A 27,604-nucleotide genomic window follows, 5' to 3' on the forward strand; every position below is an offset into this window, starting at 1 on the left:
GTGAGTGGAGCCACCCCTCCCCTGGAAAAAGAGGCCCCTTCAGGGACCGCAGCAGGTGGTCTTTGACTCCTGGGGACAGCCCGTCCTGGAGTGACTCTCCGTGGAGAATGGATGGACATGGAACTTGAAAGAGGGGCCCTACTGTGAAGGAGTCTGGGTACTCAGGGCAAGCAGGACTCCTGCAACAGGCTCCAGGGTGACCGGGGCTGTGCTGGCCTTGAACTCTCCCGTGCGGCAGCCGGTCCTTCCTGGGAGGGCCCTGGGAGCGCATGGAGACGGTGGAGGGGCTCAGGCCCCCGTGTCCCAGTGGGCTCCACTCCACTTGGTCCCGCCCTTCTCAGCTGGGCGACTTCATCACTCTACCTAAGCTGTCTGGGCCTCAGCTTTCTAATTTGTATTATTTATTTTTATGAGGCTAGGAATAACACTTACCTTAGAGGCTAAAGGAAAAAGTGCTTGTCGGGGGCAGCCCAGTGTCTCAGTCTAACAGGTGGCTGAGCAATGGTAGCTGGATGCTTCGAACCACAACCCACTCTAGAGAAACTGAGACTCGGGGCCCGTCTGGGCCTCGGAACATCCCCGTGCAGAGCACCCAGAGCATGGTGACAAGATGCGCTCACCTCCGTGTCTCTCTCCTGGCCTTCCTCCGGTTGGGGCACGGGGTGGGGGTGGGGGGCAGCAGGGTGGAGGCAGAAGAAGCAGATATTCCGGGGGGCACCTTGCGGGAAGACGGTTGTTGTCCAATGGCCTGTTCAGGGCCCGCACGCAGTGTGACGTCTTTGTTGTTTACTGTGACTCCTTCTCGAGAATTTCCTAAGTAGCTCTCTCTGTTAGGGGAAGGTATAGAAAAAGGGAAGCAATATTTGGTATGTTATTACTTGCATGGCGAGGTAGGAGCTTCATCACCGTCATTAGCAGAGAGGTAATCACCGGCTTACTCTTCGTCACAATTATTAGGGGGCAGAATCAGAACTTCAACCTGCTTCCCGACACCACTGCATTCCCCATCCGCCTCCTTTCCCTGTCTCCCCAGTGATGCCTTTCTCTCTCCATGCTTCCTCCCGTGTGATACCTTAATTCGTATCTGAGAACACTGTAGCTATCTGCTAACACTCTCCGCATCGGCTAATGCCTTCATAATCGGCTAATGCCAAAAGGATGAATGGGGCCTGTGTGCTCAGAAACCAGCCAGGAGGCAGGCAGATTCCCAGACAGGTAAGAGAGGAGACACAGAGGAGAAACTGTCCTCATTAGTGGGCTGCTTCCTGGCTGGGCCTGTGCCAGGCCAACCTCAAAGGTGTCCTGCAGGCAAAGAAATGTTTGCACTGACTTTGAGCCCGAAAATAGGAAACATAAAGGCCCAGAGCAGGGGCCACCACACTGGGTGCAGATACACAGTGTGCTATGCAGGGGCACAGACAGCTGTCTCCCTATGGCAGCTCCATCGTCCCCAGCCACGGGGCTCGGAGGCCCGAGGAGAAAATGCTGTGTAAATTTCCTAGCGCGGTGCCGGGTACACAGGAGGTGGGCTAAGAGGTGCCCCAGTTTTTGTGAAAGATCACTTAGGATCAGCAGTGTCCCACCCCTTTTCAGGGAGCTTCCTCCTTCAGTTCTGTTCTTTCCTGAGTTCTCATTCACTCTTTGTCTCTGTCACCATTCCTTTCAGGGTCTGATATGCTTGAGTGACTCTTCAGCCAGGACACAATTTCTCTGGTCCCTGTGATAGAACTACTTGTTTAAAGACGTCTACACTTGCTACTTTTACTTCCTCACCTCTCATTCATTCTTTTTTTTTTTTTTAAGATTTATTTGAGAGAGAGAGAGAGAGAGAGAGAACAAGCAGGGGGAGGGGCAGAGAAAGAGGGAGATAAGCAGACTCCCTGCTGAGCGGGGGGCCAGATGTGGGGCTTGATCCCAGGACCCTGAGATCATGACCTGAGCTGAAACCAAGAACTGGAGGCTCAACTGACTGAACCACTCAGGTACCCCCTCTCATTCATTCTTAAAAATGTTTGTATGTGTACTATCACATATTCACACAAGAATATATAAGTAACTTGTTTGTAAGTACAATATTAGTTAAGTTAGGCTAAGCTATGTTGCTGTGATGTATAAGCTCAAAATTTCAGTAGGTTAACAGGCTAGGCATATGGCCATCTCTACGTCATCTTTGTTTCAAGGATTTTATTTATTTATTTGACAGAGAGAGAGCACAAGCAGGGGGAGCAGCAGAGGGAGAGGGAGAAGCTGAGCAGGGAGCCCAATGCGGGACTCGATCCCAGGACCCTGGGATCATGACCTGAGCCGAAGGCAGATGCTTAACTGACTGAGCCACCCAGGTGCCCCTCCATCTCTACTTCAAATGGTGTCAGACCAAAGGTGGTATTCTTCCATTTGATTTTTCTACTCAGCAATGTTCCTAAGAGTCATACAAGGTGATATAGATAGCTACAATTTGTTTTACAGTTCATTTGTACTGCTTGCTAGATAAAACAGTTAAATAAATCCAATGCACTCATCACTCAACTTCAGCAATTATGAATACATGATCAGTCTTGTTTCATCTACAGCCTTACCTTCTTCTCCTACCTCAGAATTATTCTTAAAAAAATCCCCAATATTACATTATTTCATCTGCAAATGTAAATCATACCTTTAAATTTATATTTTAAACTGTTTGTTGCTGGTGTGTAGAAATGCAAATGGCTTGAAAATTGAAATACAAGAGCTAATAACTTTGGAAATCTCTTATTTATAATGATCTGTCTATAGATTCAATTGAGTCTTCTGCATAGACAATCATAATCATCTGCTAATACGGTTTTGTTTCTTTCTTTTTAATACTTGTTCCTTTTATTTATTTTTCCTGTCTTACTACACCATGTCTTCCAGTTCGGTGTGGAAGAGAGGTGGTGATATCTTTGGTTTTTTCTGTTTTAATGGGACTGATTCTAATATTTCATACTAAGAATGATGCTTATTGCAGGTTTAATGGGTTAGTTCATGAGGTTATGAAAGTTTGTTCCTTGTTATGCTGGTTTCCTAAGAGGATTTAAAATTTTTAAAAAAGATTTATTTATTCATTTTAGAGAGAGGGAGGGGCAGAAGGAGAGGGAGAGGTTGAGAATCTCAAGCAGACTCCACACCCGAGTGCTGAGCCCAACGTGGACCTTGATCCCACAACCCTGAGGTCATGACCTGAGCCAAAACCAAGAGTCAGAGGCCTAACTGACTGAACCATCCAGGTGCCCCTTTAAAATTTTTAAAATTATGAATAGTTGTTGAATTTTATCAAAGCCTTTTTCTGTTTGTACTGAAAAGATGATATGGTGCTTTGGATACTTCTTGTGCCAAATCCTCGGATTCTCTCCACTTCAACTTTCTCTTATTCCAGCCACTGCTGCAGTGATCAATTTTGTGTGAGTTACGACCAGCTTTTTGCATGTACCCTCTGGCAGCACCTAACCTAGGGCCCCACCACGTGTTTCTACCCTTTTTGTTGATGCCATGGTGGGAGCCGGTATGGGAACCACTCAGCACTCACCAAAATTTATTCACTGAGACAAAAGATTTGTCCTTCTCCTGTATGGATAGTACCAAGATGCATTTTACATGACAATTCAAACAGTCCGGGGGGATTAAGTCACCTATGCAGTGGCCAGCCTGATAACTCATCTTTTTGTTGGTTCTCCTTCCCTTCTGACTCTCCTTTCTTCTTGCTCTTCACTCCGGCTCTTTGGCTCTCACTCCTCAGAAATTTACTCACACCTTAGCCTTTGTTTCTAGAGAACCCGGGTTAAAGATCTGGTTTTTCTCCTCTAGTCTATTAATGTGTTGAATTACACTTATAAAGAGTTTCTGATGTTAAATTACCCTTGCATTTCTTTGGGTTGACAAGCCTGGGCACAAAGCGATACTTAAAAAAAAATTTCTGGAGTCTTTTGCTAACATTTGGTTTGGAAATTTCACATCTGTGTTCATGAGTAAGATTGCAGTATATTTTTTCTTTCTTCGAATCTCATTGTCTGGTTTTGGTGTCAGTGTTATATTAACCCCATAAAATGAATTGTAGAGTGTTCTTTCTTTTTCTGTTCCCTGGAAAAGACGTTTGAAGATAAGAAAGGTCCATTCTTTGAAAGTTTGTAAAGTGTACCTGTAAAATTGTCTGGGCCTGGTGTTTGTTTTCAGAAGGATTTTTATTGCTGATTAAATTTCCTTAGTGGTTATAAGATTATACAGGGTTTCTATTTCTCCTTGAGTCAGTTTTGGTCACTTATTTTTTTCCCTAGGAATTTATGTATTTTAATCTACACTTTCAAATTTATTGATGTTAAATTTAAATTTAATTTAAAGTTAAATTTTTTACATTAAGTATTCACTGATAACTTTCAATCTCTGTGATAGTGCTATAGATTTCCCTTCATTCCTACTTTAATTTGTATGTTCTTTTTTCTTTGATTGGTCTTGCTACTGGTTTATCTGTGTAGTCTTTTCAAACCCCCCAAAACAAAAACCCCCCAAACTTTCAGCTTTGTTGATTCTTTCCATTATCTTTTTGTCTTACACTATGTTAACATTATTCTTCTGTTCTCTCCACCACTTTTTCAGTTGGTTGCTTAACTCATTAATTTTAAACCTTTATTCTTTCCTAATACAAGTGTTTACAAGTATAATTTCCTTTGAAGTATTGTTTTCATTGCACTCCGTAAGTTTTGATATGTAGCGTTATTGTTATGTTTGAGTTCTATGTATTTTTAAATTTCCATTTGGTACCTCTTTTTCCCATGAGTAATTTATACTTTTTTTTTTTTAATTCTCAGTATGTTTTAAAAGTTATCTTTTTGTTACTGAGGCCTAACGTAATTGTGTTATAGTTAGAGACTATCTTCTCTATGACATTCACTCATATCTTCTATATGACACTTTTTTGAGACTTATTCTTTAACATGCATGCGTGGCAATTTAAAAATAAATGTTCCATGTTTGAGACACATATTTTCTAATTATGGGAAGCAGGTCTCTAAATATGTGCTTACATTAAGTTTGTCAATGAGTTGTTCTGATCTGTGTTTTTTACTTTTTTGTTTGCTTGATCAATGAATCATTATAATGGTGGATTTGTCAATTCCTCTTGGTACTTCCATCAATTTTTGATCTGTATAATTTGTTGTTATTTCATTAAATATGTGCTAGTTTAGTATTATTATAACACACTGGTTAATCAGATTGTGTAGCAGTCTGCCCTTTACTACATTGTATTGACACCATTTAATTGCCTAATTGTGTGTCTACATTGCCCACAGACTGTCAGTCCTGGGAATTCAGGCAACAAATCTGTCTTATTCACCCAGCACAGTGCTCAATTAATAGTCGTCAAATGAATGGATGCATGAATGAATTGAACTCAACCCCACCGATATGGCAAATGATTAATACTGAGTTCTGTATACTGCGATCTCTCATTTTATGGCAAGTCCTAAATATGCATCAGAATGTCAGATTTGCAATGCATCAGAGGCTAGATTGCAAATATCCACATCTTGGTTTAGTGAGCCCCCTTATTTCACAAAGGACTAATCTGCTGAGGAATCCTGCTGGCTATAGAATTTTGATGGTGACTCTGTTTCCACTTGGTTGGTAATCACTCTTCCTACCCTTTTTGCTTTTTGAGACTTTCTGCTTTGGAGAAAACACACAGTCAGCAGGTTCTTTCCTTCCCTTGAGGTAATATCAAAGTGCTGATGAAGGAAAAGAGAGAGAGTGGCTTTTATAAAGGGGCAGCAGGAAAACCCCCTTCCCATTTGTGTCCGGAGAATCTGAGATTAGGTTGGGAGTTTGCTATGAAAGGATCCAAAAGACTTTAGTTAGCTTTAAAAGAATAAAGCCTTAAAGCCGTATTTGTTGCCAAGAGGATTGACTAAATGAAAGCTCCTCCCTCAGGCTCAACTGTAGATTTGGAGAGGTGGGTAACTATTTTAAGTCAATCAGACAAAACACTTTCATCAGGCACCTGTTGTACACCAGGCGCTGTGCTAAGCATGATGGTTGCAAAGGGGCACGTGACTCTTCAAGGACCTGCAGATCTTTGTGGGCGACAGGCTACATACAGTTACTAGCAATTTCGGTGAGTCTCACACACCTGCCCTGCAGGTGGCATCGGAGGCTCCCCTGGCTGTGAGAGCCAGAGCAAGCTCAACAAAAACAATTTTTTTTTCTTATTTGTGGCATAACTCATTTATATTCATTATCTCTCTTGTTCCTCACCACCACCCTCAGAGTTAACATTTACTGATCCATTTGTAGATTAGCAAGCTGAGGCTCAGAGAGGGACTTTTAACACTTACGGCTTGGCTGCAACATGCTCAGTAGGGTTATAAAGCTATCTAGCACTTACTACGTTCCTGCTATGTGGCAGGCACTGTTCTAATTGTTTTAATACATTACTGCCTTTAATTCTCAAAAATGACCCTGCGAGTGTTGGTACCATTTAATCCCTGCTTTGCAGATGATAAAATTGATGCACGGAGAGTTTTAAAAATGTTAGCAAGGCTAATGAGGGCCAGAGGTGGGATATGAGCCTGCAGAGTTCGGCTCTGGGACGTACATTTTAACCCCTACAGAAGCAACATGATTTAATACAATAATCTTGGACTTGGAACCCTAAGACTCCATCTGAGTCCCAAATCTACGTCCCACCTCCTTGCTACTTAAAGTGGGGTCCGTGGACCCACATTAGCATCATCCCGGAGCTGCTAGAAATGCAGAATCTGAGCTCCACCTCAGACCGACGGGATCAGTGTCATCATTTGGCCTAAATCTTCAGATGATTCACCTGCTCATCACCTGACACTGAAACATTGTCTTACCAGCTTGGCCCAAAAAAGATCCCACAGGGTCTCTCTTTGGCCTCAGTTTCTCCAACTGTAAAATGAGGGCGGCATGTGTGTCCGCTCCCTCTCAGGGCTGCTGTGCAGATCAAAAGGCGGGAGGTATGTGGAGAGGCGTTGTAAATTGCACAGTGTTCTACAAAGGTCAAAGCCAAACAGTGAACCAGAGCATTAAAGCTTTAGAGACAATTCGACAAACAGATAATGCCTTTTATCCCCACAGCCTGGCTGCGCAGGAACTCACAGTGCGGTGTGTTATGCAAAATAACCAGACAGAAGAAATGCCTTTTACAAGCAGTTCCTGGAAATTTCAAGCTTTATCAAGGAATTTGGTTTCTCCAGTTCACTGCCTAGCAAAAATAGCTGAGACTTAATAGGGTCCAGATGTTGACACAGCCACTCACCTTCCCCGTTGCATGGATGCGTTTCATACTGAATTTCACCTAAGGAATTTTAGACTTTAAAGATAATCAAAAACACGGCTAGCTTCCCTTTGGGATTCTTGCTGATTTGGGAGATCAAAGATGTCCCAACAACACAATGAATGTCGACAAAGTTAGGTTTCTTTGTCCGCTAATGAAGAGACTAACTCAGCATAACAATGGTCATTTTAGCGTTTTTGTCCCAGGTCTGCTCAAAGCCACTTCTCTTATCACATATTTTTGTAATCCGCCCCCCCCCCCCACCTTCTTCTCCTCATGCTGTCGGTGAAGGTGGTCGGTGTGCTAACAACATTAGCTTCTGTTTCAAATACAATTAAATGGATGCCCTTGCTGGTTAATTCTTGGCATACCTAAAAAATACTTTCTCTGCGTCTAGGAAAAGTATGAGATGTTTAAATTCCAAACAATGAACGACTCCCAAGGGCATCTCACATGGAGTTCGGTGGGATGAGAATCTGGCCCAAAGGAAAGGCACCCCCCGCCCCACGGTGGCCCCTCACTTTTTCCGGAGGCGGCCTGATTTGACTTTCTGTGAAGGGCTGAGAAATAACATAACTCTTGACTTTCGAGAGAGCCCCGCACCCTCATAGACCCACATCTAGAGACCAGGCTGTTTTCATTACACACTCACTGGAATGCATGGGATCTACGACGGGTCTCCGGGGATCGCACAAACCCCAGAGCAGGAATGGCAGAAATTTGACTTCCAGAGCCTGCTGCCCCCTCTTCTATTTGCTCTTGGGTCTTTTTCCCCTTCTCTAAAGAAACTATAGAGGGAAATAGTCTCAAAATCATTTTAAAGGGCCAGACAAGAGGGAGATAACCTCAATGAAGTTTTCTCCCCCCTCAGGTTAGGGTATCTTGTGGGGCATGGCCATTTGCCAGGCATGAAAATGGGAAGCTTACTTACCGTTTGGGTCTGGTTTGCATCCTGCTCGGCCACTTAGCTCCCACCGAGACGGGGAGGTACCTCAATATCTTGCATTCTGTTTTTTTCTATTGTAAAAACGGGCAGCCACATCTCAGAGTGTCCTTCTGCAGATGATACGGGCCTCTGGCTCATGCTGCTGGTAATCAGTGGATATCTCGAGAAGGATATTGTTTCCCTCCAGGTAGGAAGTCACCATTGTCAAGCTTTATTTTGAGTTATATGATCTGGAAAATATTTAAGAAGGAAAATAAAGAGTTGGTCTCTTTAAGGAGCAGGCTAGATCATGCTGAGAACCTGGGTCTGCACCAGTAGCTACTCTCACTGGGAGACCCACCGAATTCTTTTCAACCCGTATGTACTGGGCTCCTGCTCTAGTGCACGCACCCAGCAGTTACAGGAGGGAACGAGCCAGACCTGGTCATGGCACTGAAGAAGGTTAGTGGGAGAAAAGAAGTAACTTAATGGAATAGTGTGATAAATGCCAGGAGGAGGGAAGCATAGGTGCTTAGAACACCTGGTGAGACCCAAAAGGTAGGGGAAAGTTTCCCAGAGGCAGTGATATTCAAGATGGGATTTCAGTGACAAATGAGACAGACGGGGAGACACAGGTGCAGACACGTGGAAGTGAGACCAAGCAGGACTTGTTCTGAAAGGTGAGAGAAGTGCCATGAAGAGGGGCAGGGAGGGCTGGGGGAGAGGGGACTGTGACAGCACATGAGGCCCAGGAGAGGGCAGGTCCTATCCGAGAGGGTTGTAGACCAGTTTAGGGAGTTTGGATAAAGCTGAAGACAATTGGGAGCCATTGAAGAATATAAACCAGCAGCGTAACATTATCAGGTTTCTATTTTACACAGACTGTGGCTTCTGTGAGCTCAGCTTACAAACAGGTTCTTCCATGAGCCCCTAAAGCCCCCTCTGCTCCCTATCCTGGCTCTTATCCCACTGGATGGCAACAAACTCTTCCCCAATTTGTATGCCTCTCAAGGCTGGCGACTGGGTCTGCTCACCCTTAACCCCTCTGGCCCCAAAAAGTGCCTGCATGAGGTAGGAGCTCAATAAATGTTTTCTGAACTTTAATTTAAACTTAAAAGGAGAACGAGAAGAGTGCATAGCTCCGACAAGAGTACCAGGCATGAGGCTGGGCGGAGCAAGATGGCGGAGGAGTAGCAGACCTGGATTTCGTCTGCTCTCAGGAATTCAGCTGAATAGGGATCAAACCATTCTGAACACCTACGAACTCAACAGGAGATCGAAGAGGAGAGTAGCAACAACTCTCTGAACAGAGAAGCGACCACTTACTGGAAGGTAGGACGTGCGGAGAACTGAATCCGAGGCGATATTCGGGAGGATAGACGGCGGGGAGGGGGCCTCCGTCGACCGCTTCTGGCAAGTGCTAGAGCCGCGGAGCACAAAATCGGAACTTTTAGAAGTCGGCCCCGCTGAGGGACGTCGCTGCAGTGGCTAAGCGGGGGGTGGAACCCTCATGGGACAGTGTGGTCTCAGGACCCTCGGGGTCACAGAAAGACCGGGGGTGCCTGAGTGCAGCAGAGCTCCCAGGTATCGGAGCGGGGAAGCTGGCTGCAGAGACGGAGCCGAGGCGCGGGCTCTCAGCTCGGGGTTGCCATAAACCGTGATCCGCGGCCCAGTCAGGCCACTGCTCCTCCAGCAGGGGCCCAACAGGCGGCAGATCCGGGGAGACTCCCCTTCCTCCTCTGGGAGGAGCGGCGCGGGAGCCCACTGCAGGGATCTGCTGGGTTTGGAGACTCCACACGGGGTCGGATGCCAGAGATAGCAATGCTCGGTCACAGGCCGGTGAGCACGGAGTGCGGCCGGAGACTGGGGAGACGGGAGTGACTGCTTTTCTCTGGGGGCGCACTGAGGAGCGGGGCCCCGAGTTCTCAGCTCCTCTGAGTGGAGATTGGGAGGCCACCATTTTCGCCCTGGTCCTCCAAAGCTGTACCGAGAGCTTGCAGGGAACAAAAGCTCCTGAGAGCAAACCCGAGCAGCTTGCTTAGCCCAGACAGACAAGGGTGGGGCAGTTCCGCCTCCGGCAAAGACATTTGGAAACCACGGCAACAGGCCCCTCCCCCAGAAGATCAGCACCAACAGCCAGCAAGCCAAGACCAAGTTTACCGATCAAGGAGAACGGGACAACTCCAGCGCTAGGGGAATACTGTACATAGAATTCATGGCTTTTTTTTTTTTTACCATGATTCATTAGTTCATCAAAGTTAATTTTTGTTAACTGCTTTTTTAAATTTTTCTTTTACCCCTTTTCAACCAACATCTTATCAATCCCTTTTTTAAAAAAAAAACTTTTTATTTTTCATTTTTAGAGTCATATTTTATCCCTTCATAGTAGTTACCCTTATTTTTGGCATATATATATAAGTTGTTCTCTCTTTAAAATTTTGAGATACAGTTTCTTCTAACAGATCAAAATATACCCTAAATCACTAGTGTATGGCTTTGTTCTATTCTCCTGCCTGATCACATTCTCTCCCTTTTTTCTTTTTTTTTCCTTAAATCTTCTTTCTTTTTTCAAACAACTTATCTTATCAATTCGTTTTATAAAATCTTTTATAATTTTCATCTTTACAGTCATCTTCCATCCCTTCATTGTATCAACCCTTATTTTGTACATATATGTCTTTCTTCCTTTAAAATTTTAGGAGGCACTTTTTTCTAACAGACCAAAATACGCCCAAAATCTAGTGTGTGGCACTGATCTATGCACTAGCCTGATCATATTTGATCATATTCTGCTTTTTTTGTATGTTCTGTTTTTGTTTTTATCTTTTTTTTTCTTTTTTTCTCTTGCCTTTCTCTTTCTTTCCCTTTCTTTTCCCCTGGTTTCAGGTCTTTTCTGATTTGTATACAGTAGATTTGCTGGGGACGTTGTTAACCTGTTAGCATTTTGTTCTCTCATTCATCTATTCTCCTCTGGACAAAATGACAAGACGAAAAAAATCACCTCAGCAAAAAGAACAAGAGGTAGTACCGTCAGCCAGGGACCTACTCAATACGGACATTAGTACGATGTCGGACCTAGAGTTCAGAATCATGACTTTAAAGATACTAGCTGGGCTTGAAAAAAGCATGGAAGTTATTAGAGAAACCCTTTCTGGAGAAATAAAAGAACTAAAATATAACCAAGTCGAAATCAAAAAGGCTATTAATGAGGGGCAATCAAAAATGGGGGCACTAACTGCTAGGATAAATGAGGCAGAAGAGAGAATCAGTGATATAGAAGACCAAATATTGGAAAATAAAGAGGCTGAGAAAAAGAGAGATAAATAACTACAGGATCACGAGGGCAGAATTTGAGAGATAAGTGATACGATATGATGAAACAACATTAGAATAATTGGGATCCCAGAAGAAGAAGAAAGAGAGAGAGGGGCAGAAGGTATATTGGAGCAAATAATAGCAGAGAACTTCCCTAATGTGAGGAAGGAAACAGGCATCAAAATCCAGGAGGCACAGAGAACCCCTCTCAAAATCAATAATAATAGGTCAACACCCCGACATCTAATGGTAAAATTTACGAGTCTCAGAGACAAAGAGAAAATCCTGAAAGCAGCTCTGGAGAAGAGATATGTAACCTACAATGGTAAAAATATTAGATTGGCAACAGACCTATCCACAGAGACCTGGCAGGCCAGAAAGGACTGGCAAGATATCTTCAGAGCACTAAATGAGAAAAATATGCAGCCAAGAATACTATATCCAGCTAGGCTGTCATTGAAAATAGAAGGAGAGATAAAAAGCTTCCAGAACAAACAAAAACTAAAGGAATTTGCAAACACAAAACCAGCCCTCCAAGAAATATTGAAAGGGGTCCTCTAAGCAAAGAGAGAGCCTAAAAGCAGCATAGATCAGAAAGGAACACAGACAATATACAGTAACAGTCACCTTACAGGCAATACAATGGCACTAAATTCATACCTTTCAATAGTTACCCTGAATGTAAATGGGCTCAATGCCCCAATCAAAAGACACAGGCTATCAGATTGGATTAAAAAACAAGACCCATCAATATGCTGTCTGCAAGGGACTCATTTTAGACCCAAAAGACACCCGCAGATGAAAGTGAGGGGGTGGAAAACCATTTACCATGCTAATGGACACCAAAAGAAAGCTGGGGTGGCAATCCTTATATCAGACAAACTAGATTTTAAAACAAAGACTGTAATAGGAGATGAGGAAGGACACTATATCCTACTTAAAGGGTCTATCCAACAAGAAGATCTAACAATTGTAAATATCTATGCCCCTAACATGGGAGCAGAAAATTATATAAGGCAATTAATAACAAAAGCGAAGAAACACATTGACAACAACACAATAATAGTGGGGGACTTTAACACCCCCCTGACTGAAATGGACAGATCGTCTAAGCAAAAGATCAACAAGGAAATAAAGACTTTAAGTGACACGCTGGACCAAATGGACTTCACAAACATATTCAGAACATTCCATCCCAAAGCAACGGAATACACATTCTTCTCTAGTGCCCATGGAACATTCTCCAGAATTGATCACATCCTAGGTCACAAATCAGGTCTCAACCGGTACCAAAAGATTGGGGTCATTCCCTGCATATTTTCAGACCACAATGCTTTGAAACTAGAACTCAACCACAAGAGGAAAGTCGGAAAGAACTGAAATACATGGAGGCTAAAGAGCATCCTACTAAAGAATGAATGGGTCAACCAGGAAATTAAATAATTAAAAAAATTCATGGAAACCAATGAAAATGAAAACACAACTGTTCAAAATCTTTGGGATACAGCAAAGGCAGTCCTGAGAGGAAAGTATATAGCAATACAAGCCTTTCTCAAGAAATAAGAAAGGTCTCAAATACACGACCTAACCCTACACCTAAAGGAGCTGGAGAAAGAACAGCAAATAAAGCCTAAACCCAGCAGGAGAAGAGAAATAATAAAGATCAGAGCAGAAATCAATGAAATAGAAACCAAAAGAACAGTAGAACAGATCAACGAAACTAGGAGCTGGTTCTTTGAAAGAATTAGCAAGATTGATAAACCCCTGGCCAGACTGATCAAAAAGAAAAGAGAAATGACCCAAATCAACAAAATCATGAATGAAAGTGGAGAGATCACAACCAACACCAAAGAAATACAAACAATTATAAGAACATATTATGAGCAACTCTATGCCAGCAAATTAGATAACCTGGAAGAAATGGGTGCATTCCTAGAGATGTATCAACTACCAAAATTGAACCAGGAAGAAATAGAAAACCTGAGCAGACCTATAACCACTAAGGAAATTGAAGCAGTCATCAAAAATCTCCCAACAAACAAAAGCCCAGGGCCAGATGGCTTCCCAGGAGAATTCTACCAAACATTTAAAGAAGAATTAATACCTATTCTCCTGAAACTGTTCCAAACAATAGAAATGGAAGGAAAACTTCCAAACTCATTTGATGAGGCCACCATTACCTTGATCCCCAAACCAGACAAAGACCCCATCAAAAAGGAGAATTACAGACCAATATCCTTGATGAACATGGATGCAAAAATTCTCACCAAAGTACTAGCCAATAGGATCCAACAGTACATTAAAAGGATTTCTCACCACGACTAAGTGGGATTTATCCCTGGGCTGCAAGGCTGGTTCAACATCCACAAACCAATCAACGTGATACAATACGTTAACAAAAGAAAGAACAAGAATCATATGATCTTCTTAATAGATGCAGAAAAAGCATTTGACAAAGTACCGCATCCTTCCTTGATCAAAACTCTTCAGAGTATAGGGATAGAGGGTACATACCTCAATGTCATAAAAGCCATCTATGAAAAACCTACAGCGATTATCATTCTCAATGGGGAAAAGCTGAGAGCTTTTCCCCTAAGGTCAGGAACGCGGCAGGGATGTCCACTCTCACCACTGCTATTCAACATAGTATTAGAAGTCCTAGCCACAGCAATCAGACAACAAAAAGAAATCAAAGGCATCCAAATCAGCAAAGAGGAAGTCAAACTCTCACTCTTTGCAGATGATATGATACTTTATGTGGAAAACCCAAAAGACTCCACCCCAAAACTGCTAGAACTCCTACAGGAATTCAGTCAAGTAGCAGGCTATAAAATCAATGCAGAGAAATCAGTGGCATTCCTATACACCACCACCAAGACAGAAGAGAGACAAATCAAGGAGTCGATCCCATTTACAATTGCACCCAAAACCATAAGATACCTAGGAATAAATTTAACCAAAGAGGCAAAGGATCTGGAATCAGAAAACTATAAAATACTCATGAAAGAAATTGAAGAAGACACAAAGAAATGGAAAAACGTTCCATGCTCATGGATTGGGAGAACAAACATTGTGAAGATGTCAATGCTACCTAGAGCAATCTACACATTCAAGGCAATCCCCATCAAAATACCATCCACTTTTTTCAAAGAAATGGAACAAATAATCCTAAAATTTGTACGGAACCAGAAGAGACCCCGAATAGCCAGAGGAATCTTGTAAAAGAGAAGCAAAGCTGCCAGCATCACAATTCCGGACTTCCAGCTGTATTACAAAGCTGTCATCATCAAGACAGTATGGTACTGGCACAAAAACAGACACATAGATCAATGGAACAGAATCAAGAGCCCAGAAATGGATCCTCAACTCTATGGTCAACTTATCTTCGACAAAGCGGGAAAGAATGTCCAATGGCAAAAAGACAGTCTCTTCAACAAATGGTGTTGGGAAAATTGGACAGCCACATGCAGAAGAATGAAAGTGGACCATTTCCTTACACCACACACAAAAATAGACTCAAAATGGATGAAAGACCTAAATGTGAGACAGGAGTCCATCCAAATCATAAAGGAGAACACAGGTAGCAACCTCTTCGACCTCAGCTGCAGCAACTTCTTCCTAGAAACATTGCCAAAGGCAAGGGAAGCCAGGGCAAAAATGAAGTATTGGGACCTCATCAAGATAAAAAGCTTTTGCACAGCAAAAGAAACAGTCCACAAAAGCAAAAGACATCTGACAGAATGGGAGAAAATATTTGCAAATGACATATCAGATAAAGGGCTAGTATCCAAAATTTATAAAGAACTTATCAAACTCAATACCCAAAGAACAAATAATCCAATCAAGAAATGGGCAGAAGACATGAACAGACATTTTTCCAAAGAAGACATCCAAATGGCCAACAGGCACATGAAAAAGTGCTCAACATCGCTTGGCATCAGGGAAATCCAAATCAAAACCTCAATGAGATACCACCTCACACCAGTCAGAATGGCTAAAATTAACAAGTCAGGAAATGACAGATGTTGGTTGGGATGTGGAGAAAGGGGAACCCTCCTACACTGTTGGTGGGAATGCAAGCTGGTGCAACCACTCTGGAAAACAGTATGGAGGTTCCTCAAACAGTTGAAAATAGAGCTACCATACGATCCAGCAACTGCACTACTGGGTATTTACCCCAAAGATACAAATGTAGGGATCCGAAGGGGTATGTGCACCCCAATGTTTATAGCAGCAATGTCCACAACAGCCAAACTGTGGAAAGAGCCAAGATGTCCATCGACAGATGAATGGATAAAGAAGATGTGGTGTATATACACAATGGAATATTATGCAGCCATCAAAAGGAATGAGATCTTGCCATTTGCAACGACGTGGATGGAACTGGAGGGTGTTATGCTGAGTGAAATAAGTCAATCAGAGAAAGGTATGTATCATATGACCTCACTGATAGGAGGAATGCTTAATCTCAGGAAGCAAACTGAGGGTTGCTGGAGTGGTGGGGGGTGGGAGGGATGGGGTGGCTGGGTGATCGACATTCGGGAGGGTATGTGCTATGGTGAGTGCTGTGAATTGTGCAAGACTTTTGAATCACAGATCTGTACTTCTGAAACAAATAATGCAACATATTTTAAGAAAAAAGAAAAAGAAGAAGATAGCAGGAGAGGAATAATGAAGGGGAGTAAGTCAGAGGCGGAGACGAATCATGAGAGACCATGGACTCTGAAAAACAAACTGAGGATTCTAGAGGGGAGGAGGGCAGGGGGATGGGTTAGCCTGGTGATGGGTATTAAGGAGGGCACGTTCTGCATGGTGCACTGGGTGTTATGAACAAACAGTGAATCATGGAACGCTACATTCAAAACTAATGATGTAATATATGGTGATTAACATAACAATAAAAAAATAAAAAAAAAGAGTACCAGGCATGAGTCTGAGCCCTTAGCTATTGTGAAGTCCTTAAATCTCTACAACAATCCCATGAAGTAGGTACCATTTTTGCCTCTATTGATTGAGAAGAAACCAAGGCGTAGAGAGGTTAAATCACTTGCCCAGGGTCGCACAGATAGTAAATAGCTGACGTGGGATTTGAGCTTACATTGTCTGGTGGTAGGGTCTGTCCTTCCCCGATGAAAGAAACTCTCAGCAGGTTGCTAGCTATTTACCCAGACAAGACTTGAAGAGTCTCCGTGTGATACTCTGAATTATCTCTCTGCTATGCCCTCCTCCCATGTCAGTTGAGGGCCCCACCTGGACCGTCTGGAGGTACAAGAGAGAGGGAGCTGTGTGGTTTCCTGGACAGGACGTGGGGCCATCAGCAAGGCCTCTCAGAGAAGCAGGGCCCCTTTCTCTGATAAGCTTAAATAGAATGAAAGACTTTTGAAGATGGAAGTGCGAGAAGCCCTGTGCCCAGTTCTGAAATGCTGAGCAGAACCAGCAGAACCGTAGATAGTAGAATTGTACGCTGGAAGGGCCAGTCAAGATTCCTTCAAGTACCTAGGTTATTCGAGTCCTGTGCATTCACACAGGCAGCCTCTGATCTCCCCACGGGGCCCCCTCATTATTCCTCCAAGGCCTCCTCTTGCATCTCCATGCCTTAGTTCATTCTGTTCCATCTACTTGGAATGCCTTCTTGCCCAGTCTGGCTCATTCCTACTTGTCCTTTGAGACTCAGTTCGAATGCCTGTTGATTCTTTCAGGTACCACCTTCACCATGCCACTGTCATTCCCTGCTGGGGACTCCTAATTGCCTGTGATAGCCTCCCAACTGTCTCCTCACTTCCTCTGGCCCCTATACTGGACTCTCCACATGGCAGCCCAAGGGATTGACAAAGACTCTCTCCTTGAACAAACTCTAGCCAGGCTTCCCTCAGCCTGCTGCCCTGTCCTTGAGCTGCTGAGCCTAGTTTTAGCAAAGAATCCTAAGTCAGTTTAGCAGGAATCCTCCCGCCCTTAATATCTTATCAAATTCCTCACCCCCCATTCCACTCTTATCCCCACCTGATCTAAGTCCTCAGTCTGGCTTGAGTGAGAATCCTGGTAGGCCCCGTCAGCAAGAGTCCCCTGCTGTTGACATCTCTTTAGTGATTTCCATCCACTGACCCCCTCACTCTGCTCCTCGGATATAAATCCCTGCTCATCCCTGTTGTGTTTGGAGTTGAGTTCCATCCCTTCTCCTACTGCAATGGTCTTGAATAAAGTCTTATTTATCATTTTAACAGGTATCAGAAGAATTTTTCTCTAATAGCATCCTGTTGAGATATGAAGTCAGTCCTGTGATAAAATCCAAAGTCCTTACCATGATCCCCTGAGGGATAGTCCCCTGCGAGGCCTCTGACATCATCCGTACTCCCTCGTTTTGGCCACACTGGGCTCTGCTCTTCTTTGGGTCTTCACCTTTCCACTTTTGCATTTGTTTTTCCTTCTTCTGGGAATATGCTTCTCCAGCTCTTCTCATGGTCACTTCCACACTTTATTTGGGTCCCTGGTCAAGTGCCACCACCTCAGAGCAGCCTTTCCTGGTTTCCCATCTAAGCCAGAGCCCCTGCAACTCTCTAATCCCTCATTTTTCCTTTGTTTTCCTCACATGACATACTCGTATCTGCGTTATCTTACATCCCTGTGTTATTGTCTGTCCTTCCAGGAGGGCAGGATTTCATCTGCCTGGTTCACAGTTGTATCAACAGTGCCTAGAAAAAATGTCTGGATTGAAGTAGATGGCCGTTTAACGTTACTTGATGAGTCATTTAACAAATGTATTTTGAACACTGTGCCAGGTAGGAAGGTGGCAGGAAAGAGAATTACGTTGTACCCAGATGGCTCAAATGAAGCACCTTTTGGAGGACTCTGGTTTCAAAATATGGTGGGAGTGGAGAAGAAACACCCCAGGGTCTCTCTCCTCTTGCTCTCTGATCACCATGGCTCTAACCCAGCCAGCTACAAAGCCCCAGTGAAGCAGTCCACAGGAGTTGGTCTTCTGGAACAAAGAGGAAGACAAAGAAGGGACGTGGGGCATGGGGGTGAATTCGGAATAATTAACTAAAGCCCCCAGTCTGTTCCAGACCCTCTGCGTGGCACCAGGGATACAGAATAGAGTAAAACACAATTTCTTCCCTCTCTTGCCTACGGGAACGCGTCCTTTGATACACTCTGAGAAGAATTACAGACCCTTGTTTTATGTTCTCAGAGCACTTGGAACATCTCCATCAGCAGATTCTGCCTTACGTGTTTTATCATGTTTTATACTGGATTGCATCTACGTGTCTACCAGTCTAATTTTCTCCAGTATGAGCTCGTTGAACTCAAGGGACTAGATTTTATTCACTGGATCAGTTACTGCTACAATCATGCTGCATAACAAGCAACCATACAGCCTGTTGAAGTCTTTAATTTACCCAAAAATGACCTTTCTTTAGTCAGCTGGGCATTACTGACTCAGAAATGTCGGCAAACCCAAACCTAACGTTAAAAGTTTCATGTTCCTGTAAGGGTTCCATTTGCCCAGAAGTCACACCATCCAGAAGACCAATCCCTGATTGCTATGTGACTCAAATATTTCCCTTGTTCATTTTTAATTTTTCTATTCCTTGTTCATTTTCTATAAAAACTTGCCATTTTCTCCCTGCTTTGTAGTTCTCTGGACCCTTGAGAATGGAGAATGCTGGCTTCATGAAATGTTAAATAAAGTTTGTTCTATCACCTAAATTGTCTTCATTTTTTTTTAAGCAAACCTCAATAACCTACACCAATAAGCACTTATGTAGCTCAAACAGCTGGGTGTTGTCTGGGGGTTGTTCATAGAGCCTGGGCTTGGTGAGATAGCTCTGTTCTGTTCCACATGTCTTTGGACCAGCAGACTAGACTAGCTTTGGGATGCTCTTCTCAGCTCTCAAAGGTGCTAGAGGGTAAACAGAAAAACATAAGACCCTATAGGGCCCAGGTTTGGAACTAGCACCACTTCACGTCTGCTGTATTCTACTGGACTTAGCAAATCACAAACCCAAACTGAAGAGGCAGAAGAATCCACTCTACCTCTTGAGCAGAATGAAACACAAAGTCACATGGCAAAGGGCATGATAACATGGAGGGGGAATAAATTAGGATGTGGCAATACACCACATTAACTTTTGTATCTCCAGTACTTGATGTATGTATGTATGTATTCAGTACATGCTGCTGGCTTGAAATGAGAAGACTAAGCCAAGAATGATCAAGTAACTTGCCCAAGTAAGTTGACCATGATCAGTACAGGGAAACAAAAGTATATGGTAGGAAGGATTCAGTAAGAAGCATAAAGCTGGAAAGTGTTTGCCCAATGATTTAGGACAATTCTTTCATTCTCAGGAATCTGAGAGATGAAATCACTCGCTCAAGATCATGCAGCTCATCTGTAACAGAACTTGTCCTACAGTGAAAATGCTCTCTGAGCTCCTCTGGTGTGTTGTGAACTCAGGAGCTGTAGCAGTTGAGGCTCATCATTAGTGTGATGGGGTGGGGTTTTTTCTCTCTTCACTGTTCTTTCAGAAACTAACATACAAACAAGAGCTCAAAGTTGAAGTATTTAGATACTAAAACTCAGGCAATGCAGTTAGAGGATGTCCATCTTGGCAATGTGAAAGTCTGCTTTTCTGGAAAATGTTCCACTTACAACATCAAAAGAACTCTTTCCCCTAGGCAGACCCCCCAGTATAACCCTGAGTTCTACAACCCTACCGATGAAGGCTGGATCTGGCTGAGTTTATTATTAAATTCTCTTACTGTTAGTCATCCAAACACACTCAGAAAGTCCAGGATAATGCACAAAAGAGTCCTTTATTTTACACTAAAGTGCCATCTTCCAGCACCCACAGAGTGCACATGGCATGGGAAGCTTTGGAAGGAGCTCTGCCTCTTTTTCACTCTGCCTCTGACTTCCCATGGGCATAGAACCCTTTATCTCACCTGCCCAGGTGGTTTCCCTTCTCATGGGGACTAGAAGATAAAAACTTCCATTTTTAAAACCTCTCCTGCCTTTAAACTTGTGGATAGAACATTTGTCAGGCATTTATATCATTTATGCTGATGTTATGCTAAAAAGACTTCCTGACTCTTCCTCTGCTTTACCCAAATCCTCTTTTTATTTTGGCTGGATTTAAAGGCATAGCTAGGCTTTAATATCATGAGTGTAAGTGTGGGTGTGGAGCCAGGCCAGAGTGGTAGTGGAGGTGGTGGTAATGATGGTGATAATGGTGGTAGTGGTGGTTATGGTGGAAAGTGATAGTGTGATGGTGGTGATGGTGGAGGAGATGGTGGTGATGGTGGAGGTGATGGTGGTGATGGTGGAGGTGATGGTGGTGATGGTAGAGGTGATGGTAGTGATGGTGGTGATGGTGGAGGTGATGGTGGTGATGGTAGAGGTGATGGTAGTGATGGTGGTGATGATGGAGGTGATGGTGGTGATGGTGGAGGTGATGGTGGTGATGGCAGAAAGGCTGGAAGGCTAGCACAATGACTTCCTTGTAATTTCCTCCTCATATGTGTGTTATTCTCACATTTCCAGGGCCACAAATTGAACACATCTTTCCAGGAACCATTTTGGAAAGGAAAAGTTGGCTAGTGACACATCTCAACCTCCTTCAGACAAAAGCCTACTGGTTGTTTGGTAGGTCAGAAGTCCTGTCGGTGACCTGCAGGCCACCCTCCCAGTGACTGGGGAGAGAGGTGGGAACCAGGACCTCTCTGCCTATGACACTTTTGCTTGTCTCACGGCCTTGTGTTCCATTCCTCTACTCTATAAAGGCAGCAGATGTTACAGACTGGGTCCACATGGGGCTGGTTCTAATTTGCTTTTAAAAAGAGAAGCCTCGGGTGCCTGGGTGGTTCAGTTGGTTGGGTGACTGCCTTCAGTTCAGATCATGATCCTAGAGTCCCAGGATCGAGTCCCGCATCAGGCTCCCTGCTCAGCAGGGAGTCTGCCTCTCCCTCTGACCCTCCCCCCTCAAGCTCTCTCTCTCTCTCATTCTCTCTCAATCAAATAAATAAATAAAATCTTAAAAAAAAATAAAAAGAGAAACCCCTTGCCAGCTTATGTATATATTGCAAGCAATCTGAAACCTGTAGGAGGCTGGGTGCTTAGGATTTTTTCTCAAGCTTGGGGTAAGACACACACAGCCACCCATCCTTGTTACTGTGGGGTTTGTGGTTGCCTTGAACAGTGTCCTCATACAGCAGCCAACTCAACTTCTGGGGAAGGCTCAGGGCAAGGGGAGCCTGTGGAGGGTGAGGCCAGTGAAAGGGGAGAGAGGACCTGGATAGGGGAGTGCGTGGGACTCTCCCTTCTCTCCACTGAGGGATACAGATGTTTAACTACCTTTCCCCCTAATCCCCGGAAATCCTAACACTTGTGGAATGAGGAATTTCTCACTTATGGGGGAAGACTGGAAGCTTCTGGGTAATGTGTGAAGGCACATGCTAAATTATGCATTAGCAGATAAGAAAGTGATCCCAGAGGTGGGAGATGCCAGTGCTCTGTGCTTCATGTCTTCTTGTTTAGAATTCTTTTTTGGAGATATGATATGATCTCCAGGTTCTATTTATTACTGTCAGCTCGAGATGAGGGAAATGCTTGTGTTCTCTATACACATTGAATTTTATCCCTCTTCCCTGATGCCTTGGTCTCCTTTCTTTATGACATGTCCATGGAGAGGTAAGTGTTTAGATGATAATAAGGTAGTGGTGTTTACCAGAGAGTTACTGTGTGCCAGATACCACGCTGATTGTTGCACTGCGTCACCTCCTTTGCTCATCCTAATAAGAACCATTATCATCTCCAAGTGTACACGAGCAAAGTAAGACATAAGGAGGCTGTAGAAACTGTGTAATGTCATATGGTTTAGATGTAGCATGGTTGAGATTTGAACCCAAGACTGATTCCAGAGCTCACAGGCTGAACCACTAGTGCTTGTAGCCTCCTCTGAAAATAGAAATAGTAGGTTGGTGTAGTACAGGAGTCACGACCTTGAGTTTGATGGTGACTCTGCCATAGAGAGCTATGAGACCCTTGGTAAAGATGCCATGTCTCTAGGACTCAAATCCCTCAACTTTACGGGGACACTGCTGTTCTAGATATTCTCTAAGGTATCTTCCAGCCATTGGTGATTCTAGAATGATGTCTATGATCAAGAGCTGAAATAAGTTATTGCCTTTTTTAAAATGGGCCTGGCTTCTTAGAAAGAAGCATCAGCTTGAGATTAGGACCATGATCTCATTTAGGAGGTTGATGTTCAGCATAGAGTTTTATGGGATTTGGAGTCTTTAGACCAAGATCCAAATCCTGGCTCCATCATGAGTTTTCTGCAAGTCATTTTATCTCTCTAGACCTCAACTTCCTGACCTGTAAAAGGAGGATAATAAACCTTTCCTACAGAGAGTCCATGAATACCTCAACTATAAAGGTGAGCACAGTATTATGTCCTCCTTGAGGGTGGGAACATGCCTTACTTATTTCTGCTAGACATGGGGTTGGGGTTGGATTGATTTCAAGAGGAAGAAAAAGGCAAGCCCGCCTTTCTCTGAGAAACAGAACAAAACAAAACAAAAACAAAAACACAACAACCGGGTGTGTTTTGCCTTTGTTGAAGGTGGGTAGGGTGCATTTCCCAGCTCCAATATCTCCTCTTGGCCAGGATTTGACCTGTCCTCAGAAGATCACTATCCTCAGTACAGAGTACTATGTTATCTCCTACTACACCAACTGGATCATGCTCATGTAAAGGGACATAGCATACAGTGGCTCTGGCTTTGATCATGAAAGAAGGATTTGGGGTGGACTCGTCTTTCTTGACCTTATATCAAGTGACCATGTTGCACTTACTAGTCCCTTCCACACAGGGATACACATGGGTTTACTTGGTGGGTTTTCTCCTCTGGGTTCCCCATATTGAGATGTCCTCTTGGGAGATAACCTGTTCTGGAGTCACACATACCCTGGTTGGATCCTGTTTGTTACCAACATTCTTTCTCAACGACAAAAGCAGGTGATGAGGGTACCTGCCTCCCAGGGCTGTTGTGACAAATAAATGAAGCCCATTACATAGCGAGGGCTCAGTAAGTGATAACTATTTTTGTTTGGGTTCCCCCCTGCCTACCACTGGGAACTTGTCATCACTAAGTAGATAGAGTGATGGGGAGAAAAGAAATGAGAGCTGTGACTTTCTTTTAAGGTGCACCAGCCACTCTGACCTAGAGTTGAATTTGCAGTTGTACTTAGAAATGTTGAGCTCTGTAAATGCATCCACAACTTTTAACGGGAACCATTGGCATTTCATACCTGGGACAGACTTAGTGATCATATATTTTGACCTCCTTTGGAGTTGGGGGAAGTGAGTGACAGACCAAACCAATAATCAACAACAAAAAACCCCACAAAAAATAGTAGTTTACATAAGATATAATTTTATTTGTTTTCACATAAACATCAGCAGCCCAGAGCTGAAATAATAGCTCCATGATCATCAGTGAAATGAGGTTACTTTCAGCATGTTGCTCTCTCATCCTCAATAAGACTTCCACTTTGGGGTCCAGAGACCACAAGATGGCTGCTCCAGCTCGAGGTATCACACTTTTAATCTAGCCTCCAGGAAAGAAGAAAAGGACAAAGAATGGCACAAACATTCCAGTGAAGTATATATACATCATGGATGTTATGCAAGCCCTATCATACATTCATAAGGATTTCCATATATAAGGATCACATAAGTCATGTTAACTTACATCCATCAGTTAAACTTCATCATATGTCCATATCTAGCTGCAAGGGAGCTTGGGGAGTGTACTATTTGTTGTGGTAATTATGTACCCAGCCAACATTTGGGTGGGGGAAGTTGTGGAGGAAAAAAGAGAGAATGCATCTCGGGGATAACCACAGAGGCTCTGACACACTACCATAACACACCTACTTTATTGTAAAGTTCAAATACAGATGCCTTATCCCCTCAACCCATGCCTTCTCCATGCCATCTCCAATTTATGTATGCATGTATTTATTTATTAAAGATTTTATTTATTTATTTAAGAGAGAGAGAGAAAGAGAGAAAGAGAGCATGAGCAGGGGCAGGGGCAAGGGGAGGGGGAAGGGCAGAGGGAGAAGCAGACTCCCTGCTGAGCAGGGAGCCCAGCGCAGGGGCTCGATCCCAGGATCCAAATTTAGATTACATTTCTCTTAGCTTCTTTTTTCTTTTAGCATATTTTTTCTTTTAATTTTATTTTATTATGTTAATCACCATACATTACATCATTAGTTTTTGATACAGTGTTCCCTGATTCATTGTTTGCATATAACACCCAGTGCTCCATGCAGAATGTGCCCTCTTTAATACCCATCACCAGGCTAACCCATCCCCCCACCCCCCTCCCCTCTAGAACCCTCAGTTTGTTTCTCAGAGTCCATAGTCTCTCATGGTTTGTCTCCCCCTCCGCTTCCCCCCCTTCATTTTTCCCTTCCTACTACCTTCTTTTTTTTTTTAAACATATAATGTATTATTTGTTTCAGAGGTACAGGTCTGTGCTTCGTCAGTCTTACACAATTCACAGTGCTCACCATGGCACATACCCTCTCTTAGGTTCTTAATACAATTTCATGAAAAATTCTAATCACAAGATGTGGCAGCTGGCAAGTTCCAGACTTGGATGAGTTGGCCAGAGTACAGACAGAGAGTTGGGGAGAACTAAGTGGGGGAGAGAGCCAGGGCCAGCAGAGACACAAATGCCTTCTGTCTGACTGGGTGCCTCATGCTGAGGACCTTGGAGCAGGACAGAGGAGTTACGCTGCCCACCGCTGTGGCAGCAAGGGGGAAATGAGGTTGCTCAGTGCTGAGAGAAAAGGGTGAGAACTTCTAGGGGAAATAAGACACACACAGAAACTCCATCGGATCTGTAAATGTAAAATGATTTGCTGCTAAGATAAGTAAGTGGCCTGAAGTCCAGCAGGCAGCCAGAGCAGTCCCAGTCATCCGAAACAGCAACCAGAACACTGGGAAAAGCCAGAGGAAGAGGATCTGGACCCAGAATTAACAAAGGGCAGAACTGTGGAGCCTTCAGTATGTTTTGGTCTCTGAGACATGGTAGGGACTTGTGTGTGAGAGAGGGGTGTGTGTATGAGGGAGAGAGAGAGAGATGTGGTGGGGGGAGTAGAGAGACAGACATGGGGAGGGAAAACAGAGATAAAGATGGGAAAGTGAGTATGAGAGAGAAAAGTAAAGGGAGGAAAGAAAAAAGAGCATTTGGGACATGATAGAAAAGAAAAGAAGAGAAGAAAAAAGGAAAGAAAGGAAAAGGGAGGAATGAAGGAAGGAAAGAAGGCAGGAAGGAAAGAAAAAGGGAGAGAAGGAGGGAGGGAGGGAAATATGGTAGAAAGAAGGAGATACAGAAGGATGGAAGGAGGGAAAGAGGGAGGGAAGGGAGGGGTTTGTATACCTGTGAATGCATATCAGGAAACAGAGTGCTGAGTAACAGAAGGTGTCACAAACCTCTGCTATAATTTAATATCAAAATCCAGCTTCTCCAACACACAGCAGATCTCATGGTAGCACCCCAGGTCCCAGGAAGCAGTGAGAACTCACTGCAGTTTCTCTCTCCCTTTGTGCTTTCCTGAGCATGGTCCTGATCCTGCAATGACCCCCATCTCACCCTGTCTCCACCGCGGTGGGGTCCTGGAGCCTGTTGGGCAATCACGGAGTCATTGGCCGTGCTTTGGCCAACGAGACCAGGGGCTTCAGTCTGCCATGTGTTTTTAGCGTGCCGGCTGCCTGAGAACACACATCTGTCAACCTTCACATCAGAGAACAAAAGCTTGGGTTTGACATGAGAAGGACAGCAAAAGAGCAGCCCTGACCTGACTGCCATGTGGCGTTCCTAAGCATGCAGAGATTCGGCCTGGAAGATATGCACGATACTTGAAAGAAGTCTTTTATCCAGGCAAGAGGGGATAAACACATCTGTACGGCATTGATTCCCCCATCCCCTCACCCCACCTTTCTTTCTGGGATTTGAGCGAGGCTGGGGGAAGGAACAATGAAAACATTTGAAACATCTGACACTGAGTTGGGGTTGTGGGTAGGCAGCATTTAGGGGGAAATGAAAGGTGAAATGCCAAATTTAGTTTGGCTCTTCTTTGTTTCTGGCACCATTTTTCTCTTATATTCTACCCGTGTTTTCCTTTTAGCACCGGTGGGCGGGGGTGGGGTGGGGCGGGTGGATCATGTAACATTCCTACTTAGCACATACATAGCTTGCCTTGTCTCGAAAAGGAAACATACACTGACAACGGAAACCTCACAACCTCCAGAGTGGAGACAGCCTTAGGGTTCTGGCTTCCAGGATATTTATTTTGGTTACTGTTTAGTGTACTGAACACCAACCAGGATCCCTTGACTCACAACTGAAATGGGACCAGAATCCAAAGTCATGATGTCTCTGCTGGAAACACAAATGTTGTAGCTATAGTAGAGCAAATGACTGTATTTAAGAAGAAACAAGTCATTTGTACAAGGATGGGGCCAAGTATATCCATGTGTCAGGAAGAGTTTGGTATGTTATGTTCTGGAAGAGGTTGGGCTGTTTTATTGAGGGCCACCACACAGCCCGCTGGTGCAGCTAGGTCTCTGCTATGGTCTACCAGGTGTCCAGAAAAAGGATAGGTGTAGCAGGAAAGATGAGAAGAAATCATGAAGTTGATCACCCGAGACTTAGAAAACTTAGAAAACTTCACACTATTCATGGTTATGTGTTGAGGCAGACCTTGGTTCAAACCTGGGTGTTTTATCTAGTAGCTGAATGATGTTTGAAAACTCAACCAACCTTTCTGAGTTTCTTATTCTTTGTTTTCAAAAATAGGATGCTGTGAGATAGAAATGAAAATATAATATATAAGTTTAAAAAAGTATGATACACTAGGAACTTAACAAATGCTAAATAACCTATATTTTCTTATTTCTGCTGTGTCCTCAACTAGATCATAAGCTCCTGGAGTGTGTATATACTAATTTTTGGAATTTCTATCTAATATTTAACTTTAGTGC

The sequence above is a fragment of the Eumetopias jubatus genome, unplaced genomic scaffold, assembly GCF_037043125.1.
Source record: "Eumetopias jubatus isolate StellerSeaLion01/CBP00866 unplaced genomic scaffold, mEumJub1_p1.0 scaffold_8, whole genome shotgun sequence".
NCBI lineage: Eukaryota > Metazoa > Chordata > Mammalia > Carnivora > Otariidae > Eumetopias > Eumetopias jubatus.